The sequence below is a fragment of the Eleutherodactylus coqui genome, chromosome 6, assembly GCF_035609145.1.
Source record: "Eleutherodactylus coqui strain aEleCoq1 chromosome 6, aEleCoq1.hap1, whole genome shotgun sequence".
Taxonomy (NCBI): domain Eukaryota; kingdom Metazoa; phylum Chordata; class Amphibia; order Anura; family Eleutherodactylidae; genus Eleutherodactylus; species Eleutherodactylus coqui.
Window position 1 is genome coordinate 228,688,423 of NC_089842.1, and position 17,922 is coordinate 228,706,344.

The following is a 17,922-nucleotide window of genomic DNA, read 5'->3' on the forward strand; positions in this document are numbered from 1 at the left end:
CAGTCAGACTGGGGTTCTTTACAAGTGGACACATGTAGGTTAAACTCCCTGTGGACCCACTGCCTGGGTGGGTGCCAGGAAGCCACCGGCGGTACATAGAAATATCCCATTGCATTGCCCAACACAGCTGAGGTAGTAATGTCGTGCGTAATACAGGTGGGCTTCGGCCCACACTGCATGCCCCAGTCAGACTGGGGTTCTTTAGAAGTGGACACATGTATTAAAAACTCCGTGTGCACCTACAGCATGGGTGGCTCCCTGGAACCCACCGGCGGTACATAAAAATATCCCATTGCATTGCCCAACACAGCTGAGGTAACGTCAGCTGTAATGCAGGTGGGCTAAAAATTAATTTGATTACACTGTAGGCGAGGGCCCACAAAAATTGCTGTATCAACAGTACTAATGTACATCCCAAAAATTGGCCATGGCCAGCCAAGAGGGCAGGTGAAACCCATTAATCGCTTTGGTTAATGTGGCTTAAGTGGTAACTAGGCCTGGAGGCAGCCCAGTGTAACGAAAAATTGGTTCAAGTTAAAGTTCCAACGCTTTTAAGCGCATTGAAACTTATAAAAATTGTTCAGAAAAATTATTTGAGTGAGCCTTGTGGCCCTAAGAAAAATTGCCCGTTCAGCGTGATTACGTGAGATTTCAGGAGGAGGAGCAGGAGGAGGAGGAGGAGGAATATTAGACACAGATTGATGAAGCAGAAATGTCCCCGTTTTGGATGGTGAGAGAGAACGTAGCTTCCATCCGCGGGTGCAGCCTACGTATTGCTTACGTATCGCTGCTGTCCGCTGGTGGAGAACAGAAGTCTGGGGAAATCCAGCCTTTGTTCATCTTGATGAGTGTTAGCCTGTCGGCACTGTCGGTTGACAGGCGGCTACGCTTATCTGTGATGATTCCCCCAGCCGCACTAAACACCCTCTCCGACAGGACGCTAGCCGCAGGACAAGCAAGCACCTCCAGGGCATACAGCGCTAGTTCAGGCCACATGTCCAGCTTCGACACCCAGTAGTTGTAGGGGGCAGAGGCGTCACCAAGGATGGTCGTGCGATCCGCTACGTACTCCCTCACCATCCTTTTACAGTGCTCCCGCCGACTCAGCCGTGACTGGGGAGCGGTGACACAGTCTTGGTGGGGAGCCATAAAGCTGGCCAGGCCCTTAAAGACTGTTGCACTGCCTGGGATGTACATGCTGCTCGATCTACGCACATCCCCTGCTACCTTGCCCTCGGTACTGCGCCTTCTGCCACTAGCGCTGTCGGCTGGGAATTTTACCATCAGCTTGTCCGCAAGGGTCCTGTGGTATAGCATCACTCTCGAACCCCTTTCCTCTTCAGGAATCAGAGTGGGCAGGTTCTCCTTATACCGTGGATCGAGCAGTGTGTACACCCAGTAATCCGTCGTGGCCAGAATGCGTGCAACGCGAGGGTCACGAGAAAGGCATCCTAACATGAAGTCAGCCATGTGTGCCAGGGTACCTGTACGCAACACATGGCTGTCGTCACTAGGAAGATCACTTTCAGGATCCTCCTCCTCCTCCTCCTCCTCCTCCTCAGGCCATACACGCTGAAAGGATGACAGGCAATCAGCCGGTGTACCGTCAGCAGCGGCCCAAGCTGTCTCTTCCCCCTCCTCCTCATCCTCCTCATGCTCCTCCTCCTCCTCCTGTATGCGCTGAGAAATAGACAGGAGGGTGCCCTGACTATCCAGCGGCATACTGTCTTCCCCCGCCCCCGTTTCCGAGCGCAAAGCAGCTGCCTTTATGGTTTGCAGGGAATTTCTCAAGATGCATAGCAGAGGAATGGTGACGCTAATGATTGTAGCATCGCCGCTCACCACCTGGGTAGACTCCTCAAAATTACCAAGGACATGGCAGATGTCTGCCAACCAGGCCCACTCTTCTGAAAGGAATTGAGGAGGCTGACTCCCACTGCGCCGCCCATGTTGGAGTTGGTATTCGACTATAGCTCTACGTTGTTCATAGAGCCTGGCCAACATGTGGAGCGTAGAGTTCCACCGTGTGGGCACGTCGCACAGCAGTCGGTGCACTGGCAGCTTAAAGTGATGTTGCAGGGTGCGCAGGGTGGCAGCGTCCGTGTGGGACTTGCGAAAATGTGCACAGAGCCGGCGCGCCTTTACGAGCAGGTCTGACAAGCGTGGGTAGCTTTTCAGAAACCGCTGAACCACCAAATTAAAGACGTGGGCCAGGCATGGCACGTGCGTGAGGCTGCCGAGCTGCAGAGCCGCCACCAGGTTACGGCCGTTGTCACACACGACCATGCCCGGTTGGAGGCTCAGCGGCGCAAGCCAACGGTCGGTCTGCTCTGTCAGACCCTGCAGCAGTTCGTGGGCCGTGTGCCTCTTATCGCCTAAGCTGAGTAGTTTCAGCACGGACTGCTGACGCTTGCCCACCGCTGTGCTGCCACACCGCGCGACACCGACTGCTGGCGACATGCTGCTGCTAACACATCTTGATTGCGAGACAGAGGAGGAGGAGGAGGAGGAGGAGGGTGCTTTAGTGGAGGAAGCATACACCTCCGCAGATACCACCACCGAGCTGGGGCCCGCAATTCTGGGGGTGGGTAGGACGTGAGCGGTCCCAGGCTCTGACTCTGTCCCAGCCTCCACTAAATTCACCCAATGTGCCGTCAGGGAGATGTAGTGGCCCTGCCCGCCTGTGCTTGTCCACGTGTCCGTAGTTAAGTGGACCGTGGCAGTAACCGCGTTGGTGAGGGCGCGTACAATGTTGCGGGAGACGTGGTCGTGCAGGGCTGGGACGGCACATCGGGAAAAGTAGTGGCGACTGGGAACTGAGTAGCGCGGGGCCGCCGCCTCCATGATACTTTTGAAGGACTCCGTTTCCACAACCCTATACGGCAGCATCTCAAGGCTGATGAATTTTGCTATGCGGACGGTTAACGTTTGAGCGTGCGGGTGCGTGGCGGCGTACTTGCGCTTGCGCTCCAACAGTTGCGCAAGCGACGGCTGGACGGTGCGCTGAACTACACTGCTGGATGGGGCCGAAGACAGCGGAGGTGAGGGTGTGGGTGCAGGCCAGGAGACGGTAGTGCCTGTGTCCTGAGAGGGGGGTTGCATCTCAGTGGCAGGTTGGGGCACAGGGGGAGAGGCAGGGGTGCAAACCGGAGGCGCTGAACGGCCTTCGTCCCACCTTGCGGGGTGCTTGGCCATCATATGTCTGCGCATGGTGGTGGTGGTGAGGCTGTTGGTGTTGGCTCCCCGGCTGAGCTTTGCGCGACAAAGGTTGCACACCACTGTTCGTCGGTCGTCAGGCGTCTCTGTGAAAAACTGCCAGACCTTAGAGCACCTCGGCCTCTGCAGGGTGGCATGGCGCAAGGGGGCGCTTTGGGAAACACTTGGTGGATTATTCGGTCTGGCCCTGCCTCTACCCCTGGCCACCGCACTGCCTCTTGCAACCTGCCCTGCTGATGCCCTTGACTCCCCCTCTGAAGACCTGTCCTGAGTAAGCGTTGCACACCAGGTGGGGTCAGTCACCTCATCGTCCTGCTGCTCTTCCTCCGAATCCTCTGTGCGCTGCTCCCTCGGACTTACTGCCCTTACCACTACCTCACTGCAAGACAACTGTGTCTGATCGTCATCGTCCTCCTCACCCACAGAAAGTTGTTGAGACAGTTGGCGGAAGTCCCCAGCCTCTTCCCCCGGACCCCGGGAACTTTCGAATGGTTGGGCATCAGTGACGATAAACTCCTCTGGTGGGAGAGGAACCGCTGCTGCCCAATCTAAGCAGGGGCCCGAGAACAGTTCCTGGGAGTGTTCCCGCTCCTGAGCAGGTGTTATTGTAGTGGAGTGAGGAGGCTGGGAGGAAGGAGGAGCAGCAGACAGAGGATTCGGATTGGCAGCAGTGGACGGCGCAGAACTGCGGGTAGATGATAGGTTGCTCGAAGCACTTTCTGCCATCCAGGACAGGACCTGCTCACACTGCTCATTTTCTAATAACCGTCTCCCGCGTGGACCCATTAATTGGGCGATGAATGTGGGGACGCCAGAAACGTGCCTCTCTCCTAATCGCACAGCAGTCGGCTGCGACACACCTGGATCAGGAGCTTGGCCTGTGCCCACACCCTGACTTGGCCCTCCGCGTCCTCGGCCGCGTCCACGTCCTCTAGGCCTACCCCTACCCCTCAGCATGCTGTATTATCAGTGATTTGATTTCACAGGCAGGAAATAAATTGGCGCAAGACTGCAGGCCAAATATAATTTTTTCCCTTTTTTGAAAACGAAACGCCCCACTGCCTCTAGTGAATGAATAATCTAAGTTTAATAACTGTGCTGTTTTCCTGCTAATGTGTCACAGAACGTGAGGGTAGCAGAGTTATTAACTGTGGCAGAGCAGGTATTTTTTTTCCCAATTAAGGAAAGCAAATGGCGAAGCCAGGAGTAAAACGTAGCTGGGTGCGTATGATTTTTAAAGGTGTCACACGCAGCCGACACGTGTCCACCGCCCTTAGGATGGACAGAGGCAGGACAAATAGAATTTTTTTCACTTGTTTTACAAGCAAAAGGCAGCACTGCGTATATTCTATGAATAATAACTGTGTTGTGGCCCTGCCTATACAATTCTTTCCCTGCAGTATCAATGGAGGGTGCAATGCTCTGCAGAAGCGATTTTGAGAAGCAAAAAAAAATGCAGCACAGCTAACAGCAGCCTGGACAGTACTGCACACGGATAAATATGGCCCTAGAAAGGACCGTTGAGGTTCTTGAAGGCTACACTCACTCCTAACACTCTCCCTGCCTATGCAGCACTTCTGTCCCTAATGCCAGGTGCAACGGTCTGCAGAGGCGATTTTGAGAAAAAAAAATTTGCCACTGCTAACAGCAGCCAACACACAGCTATCAGTGGCCCTAATAAGGACCTTTGGGGGGTCTTGAAGCCTACACTAACTACCAATTCTTTCCCTACAGCAGCTCCGGTATAAACAGCACTGTCCCTCATCTAACTCACACCGCATCTGAGGCGAGCCGCGGGAGGGGCGGACTTTTATGTTCGGGTGACACCTTATCTTCCCAGCCACTCACAGCAGGGGGGTGGTATAGGGCTTGAACGTCACAGGGGGAAGTTGTAATGCCTTCCCTGTCTTTCAATTGGCCAGAAAAGCGCGCTAACGTCTCAGGGAAGGAAGTGAAAGTAACCAGAACACCGCATGGTGTTCGTTACGAATAACGAACATACCGAACACCCTAATATTCGCACGAATATCAAGCTCGGAAGAACACGTTCGCTCATCTTAAATTAATATTAATGGATTCTTTAAATGTGCTGACCCACGTTGTGGTTGTTGTCAGTACACCCTTAATAAATCTAGGGAATTTAATAACCCACAGAACAACAAAAAATACAAAATCAATAGCTTTATTAACTGTAAAACTAGTGGAATAATCTATGTAATAGTATGCACCCTATGTAATTTACTTTATGTGGGATGTACCTCTAGGAGATTACATACTAGAATAGCAGAACACCTGAGGGACATCCAAAAAAATCTATTAGGAAAATCAGGGGTTGCAAATCACTTTATTCTAAAACATGGTGGTGAAACAAAAATTTTTTCATGTTTGGGGATAGACAGAGTTTGGAAAAATAGGAAACAAAGTAGAAATGAAGGATATCCTTCGCAGGGAAGCGTATTGGATTTTGGAACTAAATACTAGATTCCCATTTGGTATGAATTATAGAACGGATTTATTCTGTGTTTATTAAAAAACAGTAAGGGGGGATTAAAGGTAAAAAAGAAAAGAGAAAATGCATATATATATATATATATATGTGTGTGTGTGTGTGTGTGTGTGTGTGTGTGTGTGTGTGTGTGTTTTTTTTTTTCTTTTGTTTTTTTTTTGTGTGTGTGTTTTTTCCCTCTCCTGACTTCTACTCTGGTAAATGTATATACTTTGTAATTGCTTTACTATTATGCGGAAATAGCTTGTGCAACTATATATCTGGAAAAAGAGAGAAGAATGGGAGAGGAAAAGAAAAGAGAAATTTATTTATTTTTATTTTTTTCAAAAAAAATTTTTTTTTTTTTTTATAAATTTTTTTTTTATTTTATTTTTTTATTTTTCATATTCTTTACCTATTTATCGCTATGTAAATGTATTTAAGAATTGTTTTTCAGATATCCATATGCATACTTGTTTCTCTATCTGTCTGTTTTGAATCCTCTTGCCACAAATCTCTGTATGCTGGTTGTAACATGTGATGTAATTAGCTCTTGAACACACCCTCTATACCATCCCTCAACCATTTCCCCCCCTGACAAGCTAACATACACAGGTATCTCTCCTTTGATTTTAATTTGTATTTGGTCTATAAATGTCTTATGTACTCCATACCTCATAGCTGTTGACAAAGGCTTTTGCCGAAACGCGTTCAGCGTGCACTTGTGAGCTGTATGCTTTATTTTATTCAATAAAGAAGGAAATTTTTAACGGTAGCAGCTCCCCCCCATCTCTATTTTCTGCTGTATAAAACGCCCTGTGTGAGGGAGGCCTTAGACTAATAGTAAATGACTCTTTTCTATGTTGAGTAAACCAAAGCATTATAAGAGGAACCAGATAACCCCACTGTGATGTCCTCACTGGGGCTAAGCAAATAACAGAATAGATATTAAAATGTACAGAGTTAAAAATGAAAACCATTTTTAGTTTTCCTGCAATCCTTATGCCCCCTCTAATTACCTCCACACTACCAAGAGAAACATTACCAGTAATAACACTATAGAAGGGCAAGAAAATACTGCCACCTCATTATCACATATTACCCCATATAGTGAGGGAAAAATACCACCATACTGTTACTGAATAAAGACCACTGCAAAGATCAACATAACAGAAAATAACATATAAAGACCAAATTATACTGCACATCGTGATATTACCACAACATAGTGGTAAATAATGCCACCATACTACTACTGAATAAAATCTACCAGAAAGGTTGATATTACCAATAACAACAATACATGAGAGCTAAATAATACCCACAGACTGGTCCGACATAATATCCCCATCGTGTTCCTGAAAAAAAATGTACAAAACCATTGTTACCCCCAGTGACCATACAGCAGTAGTTAGCAGTACTCAGCACACATGTTCTCTGCAGACTGTGTAAATAATTACAGTACAGTTACCTCTGGTAGTCACTGGTGATGTACCCTCTGACTGGGGGTAGTCACTCACTTTCTTTTTTCTTCTCCATCTGGCTCAGACCACCATGATTTCTCCTGGATACAACTTGTCTCTGCACAATTTGATAGGCAGAATTAATTTACCTTGCCAGGGATTATATGTCATATGGTCCAGGGTGTAATAGTCCACTCACGCTCACTGACGATGTCATCCACTTCCACTTTGCTTCCCAGCTGCAGCATCTGCCGATTCTTCTGCACCGCTGTGGTGACCAGGGAAAAAGTCTCTCCCTCCTCCTGCGTGCTACAGGGCACTTCACCCAGGGATGTGGCTGGCTCTCCATCTTCGCCCCCATGTCATCAGGGCTTGTGGTGGTTGCAGTATCAATGGCTGTTCCCCAGCATGAGGGTACAGCCCGATATGGCCCCTATTAGATGAGTACTGCCACAAACCTGGTCTAGGAGGAAAACATAACCATACACAGACTGTTAATGGGTATTTACTCTCATCAGTGTGCAGTACGTTTCTGGCTTAGCTAGTGAGACGCCTATAGATGTGGGTATCGCTTCTCCTTAGGCCTCATGTCCACTAGCTAAATGGAATTGTGGATTTCCGCCGTGGAATCCGCAGCGGATTTTGCCCATAGGGAATCATTTTTAAACAATTGCGTTTTTCACACGCGGGAGAAAAACGCGGCATGTTCCATTCTGCCGCGGATTCCGCGCGGATTGGCAACATTGCTATCACATTGATAGCAATGTGTGCAGATATCTGCATGCAAAAAAAAATACCATTTAAAGCAAATCCACGCAGAATCCGCCACGGAAATCCGCGGCAGATTCTGCGCGGATTGTATTTTTCTAGTGGACATGAGGCCTTAGGGAGAACATCTAGAAGGTGGGAGCAGACTTATAATGCCATGTATGCTCCTCTGGGAAATATATAAATAAGTTCTGGCTTTGGTTCATAATTTCCAGTCATTGTTACAAGGCTGGTTAAAGCTTTTTCCATTGACTTGCAGGATTGCTGCATTCCAATGGGTGGTGCTTCAGAGTTATTGTTCCATCTTTCCATTTGCACATTTCCCAGAAGAGCATGGATGGCCTTATAAGTCTCTTCCCACCTTCTAGCTTCTCTGCCTAAGGAGAAACGACAGCCTTCCCGACAGAGCAGCTGCAGTCCCTCCCTTTTGCATAACTACAGGAAAGAGCTAATGGCCCGTACATGCCGCTACACTGTTGTCACCGAGTGCTAGAGAAAATCGGATTGATATCGCGCTTGTAAAACTGTGGTGTTCATTGTCAGTGCGTTGCGATTTGTGAGAAAATCACATTGCATCATTGAACATGCGATTTTCATGAAAATATCATAGCTCTTGCATACACAGTGAAAACAATGGGTGAGATTTCTGCGCCATTTTTACTCTTCATGCTAACAGTCCGGTGAGTTAATTTACCCCCACCGTGGCCAGGGATTTTATCTCATACGGTACCAGTGGTAGTATTCTGCTCATGCTCACTGTCGATGTCCTCTGCTGGCCACTCCGCTTCACAAACACACCGCCACCCGCAGCGGTGACCAGCATTGCAGGGAGAGAGCGTCTTCACCTAGGGATGTGGCTGGCTCTGTATCTTCGCCCCCATGTCATCAGGGCTCATGGTGGATGCTGTTTCTATGGCTGTTCCCCAGCATCAGGATACAGTTTAATATAGCCACTCTTAGGCTGTCTGTCCACGGGCTTAGTGATATACCGCTGCAGATTTCATTATGATAGGTTCATTGCAGAAAATTGCCATCGTTTTCTATAGGATAACTTTCATTGCGTTACCCGCGTGCGGATTATCTCCACGGGTAACGCAGTGAAATATCACCCATGGACAGGAGGCCTTAAACGGCTGCCACCACAAATCTGCTCCAGGAGGAAAACACAACCATACACAGACAGCTCTGTCGGGGTAATTGCCCCTCATTAGTATATAGTAAATTTCTGGCCTATAGATGAGGGTCGGGAAAGGTACCTTTTTGCTTTGAGGAGAGCATCTGGAAGGTGTGAGGAGACTTTGGAGACATGGAGAAGGCCATCCATGCAAATGGCATTCTTGCTTTGGCTTATCATTGTTACAAGGCATGCTAAAAGGTTTAACATTGACTTGCAGGAATGCTGCCTTCTAATAGATGGCACTGTAGTGGCATTGTTCCATCTCTCATTTGCGTATTTCCCAGAGGAGCATGCATGGCCGTATAAGTCTCCTCTCATATTCTAGATGTTCTCCCTAAGAAGAAATGACACCCTTCCTGATACACTTCCCATACGATCCTTCTGTGAGGCCTCAGTCAGACGGGCGTTTTTTGCCGCGATTTGCGCATGCGTCCGGCGATTTTATAAAACCATTGCTTTGCAATGGTATCGGACACATGAGCGCTTTTTATGCGCTCGTCCGATAAATTATAGAACAGAAATCGCAGATCGCACCTATCTACGATTCCTGTTCTCTTCTCTATATGCGCTCAATGGGGCCGGCGGCAGCAGCGCCGACCCCATTGAGAACATATAGAAGACAAATCATTCTCCTCTGCCACAGCTGTAACAGCTGTGGAAGAGAAGAACGATGTTTGCCCATTGAATTCAATGGAGCCGGCAATACAGCAGGTTCCACTGAAAGCAATGGGCTGCCGGCGTGCGCGGGGTGAATTGTCGGGAAGGGCTTAAATATATAAGCCCTTCCCTGCAATTCATCCAGAAAAGTGTTAAAATAAAAAATATATACATACTCACCTGCTCCCGGCAGCCAGAGTTCCGTGTGGCCGGCCTGCAGTGGGTGTGAAGGGGGTGTGAGTCAGACCTGTCCCCTGATTGGCTCAGTGCTGAGCCAATCAGGGGGCAGGTCTGACTCACACCCCCTTCACACCCACTGCAGGCCGGCCGCGCGGAACTCCGGCTGCCAGGAGCAGGTAAGTACAGTATATATATATATTCTTTATTTTAACACTTTTCTGGATGAATTGCAGGGAAGGGCTTATATATTTAAACCCTTCCCGACAATTCATCCCACACTCGCCCGCAGCGCATTGCTTTCAATGGAGCCGGCTGTATTGCCGCTCCATTGAATGCAATGCGCTGGACAGCTCCGACCCGTTTCTAATGAAACGTGGCTAGGAGCAGATTTTCGGGCACCGTTCATGCGATTTGCGGATGCGCATCCGTCATGCGATCCGCAAATCGCGCGAAAAAACGCCCGTCTGACTAAGGCCTAAGGGAGAAGGCAAGCAGTGCCTCACCCTTACATAACATTCAAGAACAAGCTCACAGCCTGTAAATGCCGGTACACCGCTGTCACTGAGCTCTAGAGAAAATCGGTCTGATACCATGCTTGTAAAATTGTGGTGTTCATTGTGAGTGCGTTGCGATTTGTGAGTAAAACTGTGTGGTAAAAATCCCCCTCAGTCAATACATTAAGGGGTGTCGTTTTTTAAAATGGGGTCATTTGTGGGGGTATCTATCATTCTGACACCTATGCAATATTGTTAAATAGGTGGCGCTCACTGTTCAGATGACCATAGGTAGTACTGTATCAAAGGGAATGATACAGTAATAGAAAGGAATGCAGATCCTGATGTGAAGATGATATGTACCCAAATTCATGCAGGTAGTGATGGCGCTGCAGAGCGACTTGAGAAAACCCCAGACATATAAATGCTGGAGAAAATATAAAGGAAAGAGAGAAAAAAATATCTCAGCGCTCAAGAATAGGGGTACCAATTGATGAAAAGTGTAGCAGATGGTATGGTAATAGACTTACTTCACGGAGGCGTCCGTGCCCAGACGCCTCCAATCCCAGTAGGTATATAGAACAAAATCCTTCAGCAAAGGCAATCGGTTCCACGTATTTATTTACAACGATCGCATCGGTGAGGGGAGATGAAACTTCAATTTTTTTTAAAACTTTTACGTGATCGCCATTATCCATTGTATAACGGCGACCACGTGACCAGGAACCGCTCACCGCGGCCCCCCCTGAAACCTCCAGGCTCTTGGATAAGTTTTGTAGCCAGAAGCAGGGAGAATTTTAATTATCCTGGCAATCCACAGCTTTTGCGCATGCGTTCGCCATTTTGGCGACGGGCGTGTGCGCAGAAGCTGGGGTAAGGTCCGCGGTTAAATCCTGGGGCCTTATGTACGTACTTTTATCCTCCCTCACGGATATGATCCTTGAGGGGAGATGAAACGTAAGCTTTTTAAACTTTTTAAAAACTTTTTTACACTTTTTTTTTTTACTTTACATGATCACTGCTATCCATTGGGTAACAGTGATCATGTCCCCGGTGAAATCCCTCTGCTCCTGGCTACACATGGCAGCCAGGAGCAGATGGATTTTGAATTTCCCGGGGCTCAAGTCCCTCTGTGCACGCGCCCGATGATTGACATCGGGCGCGCATGCGCAGAGATGGACTTCGGGTTCCGGAACACAGGGGACATCGGCGGACCTGAGGTAAGTATTTTCACCTCCCCTCATGGATCCGATCCATGAGGGGAGGTGAAACTTGTACTTTTTAAAAAAACTTTTTTAAACTTTTTCGCTCACCGCGGTCCCCAGTAACATCTCCTGGTTCCCGGCTACCTTGAGGAGACGGGAGACGGGAGATTTTGAATTTGCCGGGGGCTCCTGGACTCCGTCACCGCAGAAAAGGATCTGATCCATCAGGGCAGCTGAATCTTTAACTTTTTTAAAACTTTTTTTCACTTTATTGCGACTGGCACTATCCATTGGATAGCGCCAATTGCAATGCCGGGAAAGGGGGGTCCCCGCAGCCAGGGATGACAGCTCCATGCTGTCGGCTACCTGCGGGCACCGACAGCATGGAGCTGTCATGTCCAGTGCCCACGGGGCTTTATTCTCTGCAGGACACATGTTTTTACGTCCTCAGAGAATAAAGCCCACTTGGGCAGGACGTAAAAACACTATGGGCTGGTCGTTAAGGGGTTAAAAAAAAATCGTAACTCCTTTATTTATCCATCGACATCTATTTAAAGTACCATAGAATTGTTTAAAAGTTTTTTAGTACATTGTAAGTGGAGTAAAATAAAAAAAAAACAACATTCCTCCATCTTTCAGTGCGTTTCGTTTCTATGGCGCACAGACTGCAACAAAAGCAACATGATAACTTTATTCTATGGGTCGGTGCGATTACTACCATACCAAACTTGTATGGTTTTTTTTTACTGTACTACTCTTTTTTTTCAAAGACTTAATTTTTTTCAATTATGTTCTGCGGTCATCTTGTGCGCACAATAACTTTTTTTTTTTTTTCTGTCACCTTAGTTGTGCGAGGGCTCATTTTTTTGCAGGATGTCCTCTAGTTTCCATTAGTACCAATTCGGCATTTCTGGCGTTCCTTTTTTTTTTTTTTTCAGACGACGTTCATCTTGCGGGGTAAATAATGGGCTACTTTGATAGATCGGACTTTTACAGACGTGGCGATACCAGATATGTATTTTTATTTTATTATTTACATTTTTTAATTGTAGATATAGCAAAAGGGGGGGATTTAAACTTTTATAACTTTTTTTTTTTACAATTAAAAATACTTTATTGATCTTTTTTTTACTTTACTTTTAGGTCCCCCTAGAGGACTACAACATGCGATGCTTTGGTCGCTCCTGCAGTTTGACCGGAAGCCTATCAAGCCACTCCACGGGGATGGCTTGATAGGCAGTCTGCTAAGGCAGCCCTGGGGCCGTTCAGAAGGCCCCCGGCTGCCATGACACCTGCACGGCTCCCCTGATCTCACTGCGCGGGGGGGCGTATGGATTTAAATGCCGCTGTCAGAATTCTGCGCTTCCATCCGCCATTTTGCCAACAGGCGCATTCACCGGATAAGGATCCCATCGGGGGATATCGCTGGGGGCCTTAGGCAAGTAATTTCACCTCCCCTCATGGATCGGATCCGTGACGGGACCTGAAATGTAGTTTTAGTTTTACGTGATCGCCGTTATCCATTAGATATCGGCAAATCACATGACCAGGGACCGCGTACCACAGCATCCCGTGAAATCTCTAGGCTTTCGGCTATGTTTGGTAGCCAAGAGCAGGGAGATTTTAAATTAACCGGGCAATCTGCGGCTTTTGCAACGGGCGCGTGCACAGAAGCCGGGGTAAAGTCCGCAGATAAATCTGGGGGCCTTAGGTACGTAATTTCATCTTTCCTCATGGATACAACTGAAATGTTAACTTTTTTTTTTACACTTTTTTGAACTTTTTTGTTTACTTTACATAATCGCTGATATCCATTGGATAATAGTGATCATGTGACCGAGAATCACTGTGACATCTCTCTGCTGCAGACTACACATGATGGCTGGGAGCAGAGGGATTTTAAATTCAGGAGGACTAAAAGAAAAAGAAATAAATAAGAACAATAAAGTTTTATTATTTATGTAAAAAAAAAGTTATAAAAGTAAAAAAAAAACACCTTTTGCCATATTTACAATAAAAAAGTGTAAATAATAAAACAAAAATACATATTTGGTATCGCTGCGTCCGTAAAAGTCCGATCTATCAAAGTAACACATTATTAACTGCGCAAAGTGAACGTCGTCTGAAAAAAAAAATGATAAAACCCGCCAGAAACGCGCTTTTTTTGGTCACCCTGTTGCCAAGAAAAAATCTAATAAAAAGCAATCAAAAAGTCTTATATATTCTAGAATGCTACGAACGGAAACTACAGGTCATACCGCACAAAATAAGCCCTCGCGCAACTATAGCGATGGAAATCTAAAAAAGTTATTGTGCGCAGAAGATAGAGATAGAAAATAATTTAAAAAAATTAAATATCTTTAAAAAAATATATAAGTAGTACAGCAAAAAAAAAATATATATATACAAATTTGGTATCGTAGTAATCGTACTGACCCATAGAATAAAATCCTCATGTCATTTTTGTTGCAGTTTGTGCGCCGTAGAAACAAGACGCACTGAAAGATGGAGGAATGTGGTTTTTTTTCCATTTCTCTCCACTTAGAATTTTTAAAAAAGTTTTTCAGTACGTTATATGGTACTAAGGGGTTAATCCCCAGAAGATGCATGGTGTTAAGGTAAAATAAAATATAAACCACATTATAAAAGTGTATAATAACTATACCTAGAGGGCATCAGAGGACGGGTCTCCTCTTCTTGGTTAATAGACAAAAAAATAATTACATTCTGCAAAACTAGGTTTCTGGGCATCTTATGGGGGGCCTTTAATGCCCCTCCTACACAAAGCACAGGAGGGCAAACCCCGAATACAGGCAAGACAGAAGCTATGCCCACATGGCATCAGCATTACGGGAAGGACAAATATACGATGACAGATGGAACATATCAGCTCCTCTTGGACATTGTCTAATGTTATATCTGATAAGGGGGAAACGGAATTATGGGTAGGGTTTAGCAGTGTGTCTGTATGGGTGTGCCTGGCATCCAGGGTTAGGTAGGTTGCAGGATACAACCCATCCATTACATTCCTTAGAACAATATTCCCGGTTATCATTGGAGGCTCTAAAAGTCGCATCCCGCATTTGGGACAGCAGCGCACCTGCCCCTCATTCTGCGCATCTAGCGCCTGCTTTAAGCAGCTATTGCAGAAGCTATCCCCGCACCCCAGCATTGCAGGATCAGAAAACAACTTACGGCACAAGGTGCACTTCAGCTCCTCTTCAATGTCCGCCATTATCTGGAAGGAAACAAAGCAAAAAAAGTGTTGCCGTCTTTGCCCTCTCGGCTGTACTGAGTCACATCCGTGTTATACATGACCTGACCTTGGCGCATACATGGGCGGTGCCAGGCCCCAGAAAGTTCTAGCATATTCTCGAATATTCACACATGCAGCTCCGGTCCAATCAGCCTTCAGCATTCCGTGTTACAGGATGAGCGTCTGCGAGAGGAAGCAACTATAGTAAACATCTGCACAAGCAATCACACATTCTGCAACTGATTTGACCCCAAATGTAAGACTTCACAATGTGGCGCGGCGTCTGCTTGATAAAGGAGGGAGCCATTTCAAACTTGGAACTTAAACACTTCATATCCTCTTTTCTTAAGAATACCCATTCCCCATTAACTTTAAAGGGGTTGTCCCGCGAAACCAAGTGGGGTTATACACTTCTGTATGGCCATATTAATGCACTTTGTAATATACATCGTGCATTAATTATGAGCCATACAGAAGTTATTTACTTACCTGTTCCGTTGCTGGCGTCCTCGTCGCCATGGATCCGTCTAATTTCGCCGTCTTCTGGCGATTTTAGACGCGCTTGCGCTGTGCGGTCTTCTCCGTGGTGAATGGGGCCGCTCGTGCCGGAGAGCTGGTCCTCGTAGCTCCGCCCCGTTACGTGTGCCAATTCCAGCCAATCAGGAGGCTGGAATCGGCAATGGACCGCACAGAGCCCACGGTGCACCATGGGAGAAGACCCGCGGTGCATCGTGGGTGAAGATCCCGGCGGCCATCTTGGTAAGGTAAGAAAGAAGTCGCCGCAGAGCGGGGATTTGGGTAAGTAATAAACTTTTTTTTTTTTTAACCCATCCCTTGGGTTTGTCACGCGCCGAACGGGGGGCCTATTGAAAGAAGAAAAAAAATGTTTAGGCGTGAGACAACCCCTTTAAGGCCTCATGTCCACGGGGAAAATAAGGCCCGCTACGGATTCTTTATGGAGAATCCGTAGTGGGTCCCTCCTGCCCCGCGGACATGAGGGCTGAAAATAGAATAAACTCACCTGCTGCGGGCCATGCCGGATCTTCTTTCTTCGGCCCGGCGGATGTGCCGAGAGGGTCCGGAAGCCCTAGCGGAGGAGGGGCGCCGGTACCTCGGCGCGCGGCAGGGAGACCGGCAGCACAGGCTCTACGGTCTGCAGTTTCCGGGAGCACGGAAAGCGGAGGACTTTGTTCGGCAGCCGGGGCAGGCTCTGGACGTCGGCAGGAGCGCGCATCGGGGCGCAGGACTACAGCGGCAGCGACAGGTGAGCTCGTGCAGAGCGAAGAGAGGCAGGGAAGCACGCGGTTAGGCCGCCCGTCCTCACAAGATGGCGGCACAGCACGTGGGGGGGGGGGAGGGCAGCGCTGGAGGTGCGCAGCAGCTTAGCCACAGGCTACAAGAGTAGAGAGGGTAGGGGCAGCGAGAAGGGGAAAAGAAAAGCAGCCAGCAGGCCTACATACAACCCCCCAACACATAGCCCAGAGAGCTACAGCAGTGGGTCTGGCAGCAGCAGGGAGGGGGGAAGCAGTTTAGGGGAGCCCATAGGGGAACTAGCATGTTCAGAAGAAGAAGGCCACATAGTTTTGGAAAAGGGGGCAAGGAGGCGACAGTACATTCCCGCCAGCAGACCTATTAGTCGCACTCAGCAACAGCCCCCCAGACACGTATTAATCCCTCCGCAGAGTATGGCCATAGCGGGGCCGCAGCAGTTGGGCCAGTTAACATACAATGACCCATATGAGCCACCGGGTTCTTACCGGCGGTGTTATATTAACCCCCAATACATTGCCCCACCAGTCGAATACTCAGATTACCCCCTTTCACAATCCCAGCCCCCTCGCAGGAGCTCCAAGAGGCAGGGCTAGGCAGAGGCAGAAGGCGCGAGCCAGGCAGGAGAGGCAGGAGCGGTTAGAGCGGGAGCAAGCGCAGCAGCCAGGATTTGCACGCGGCAGCAGTGGTAGGGCGCGCGAATCAAGTACCAGCAGCGGGCAAGAGGAACCGCAGCGATTTGTGGAACAGCCACGTCGGTCGGACCCGCAGTCATCCCTCTATCGTGAGGACCGGGAACGTCGAAGGTGGCAGGACCACGCTCAGAGTCGTTCAAGGCGGGACCAGCCTGGCATGTCGCAGTCCGAAAGCAGAGGAAGGGCTCTGTATCCAACAGGTCAGCAGCCCAGGCACGAGTCGGTCAGGAGCCGCGGGAGCGGTACAGCGGGGACATCACCCTTGGCAACGCCGGAGGTCGGTCCAGCTGGTGAGTCCGAAATATATGATGTGTTAAAATGTGTGATGGATCCTGCAACGGTTGCGGAGAAAAGTGATGTGGTTGGTTTGTTGCGGTCGCTGCTGAGCCGGATTGAACCTAAAGAAGGGCTTTTAGTGTCCTGTGTGGCTCCAGGGGGTTCAGGCCCGCCTGTGGGAAATACCGGTGTTAGCTCAGCAGCCGGTGCAGATGTTGACCCGTCAGTTGGTTTGCAATATGGTGATTCGTTATATTGTGGTGTCGCCCCGCTGGGGGTTGGTTTGACGGATGACGTGTTGGAGAAAATTAAGAGTGGTGTTTACATAGATATATGGTCCTTGCTTTCAGCGGACCACGTAATGGTCGATAAGGAACGGAGTTCAGAGCGTGGAACTGACAAGAAACCTAAAATAGCGAAGACCTTTGGTAACTGGCTGCAGGCATATATGGTAATGGTACACGTTACGTGCCAGCATCAGCCTGCAAAAGGTCCTGAGATGATGGTGTACTTAAACACCATATATAGCGCTTATCGGCTGCACGGGGGTGCGGCCTGGTGGCGCTATGACGAGGACTTCAGGCGTCGTATTTCCGGTAAAAGTCACATCAGTTGGGCCTCTAAGGCCACTGATGTGTGGATACAGTTAATTTTAGCGCAGCAGCCGGCTAAGGCGTCCTTTCCAGGGGCAGCCGCGGGGAGCACATCCCAGCAGCCCGCGGCCTCCTCTAGACCAAACGGCTCTTGTTGGTTATACAATGAGGGCCACTGCAGGTTTTAC

At 48.4% G+C, this 17,922-nt stretch overlaps 1 protein-coding gene across 2 annotated transcripts in view; it reads right to left on the bottom strand.

Moving 5' to 3' along the window:
* Window positions 1-15,297, bottom strand: part of LOC136633365 (serine-rich adhesin for platelets-like) — a 32,592-nt gene extending 17,295 nt beyond the window's left edge. Inside the window, exons 1-4 of one of the 2 annotated variants that reach the window (XR_010793264.1) lie at window positions 14,841-15,297; window positions 7,364-7,627; window positions 7,173-7,282; window positions 7,027-7,059 (exon numbers count right to left, since the gene is read on the bottom strand). The gene's annotated coding sequence lies outside the window, so the exon portion shown is untranslated. Of the gene's footprint in view, window positions 1-7,026; window positions 7,060-7,172; window positions 7,283-7,363; window positions 9,863-14,840 lie in introns of those variants that run through there. The other variant, XM_066609045.1, reaches the window with a different exon arrangement.
* Window positions 15,298-17,922: the final 2,625 nt, after the last annotated feature.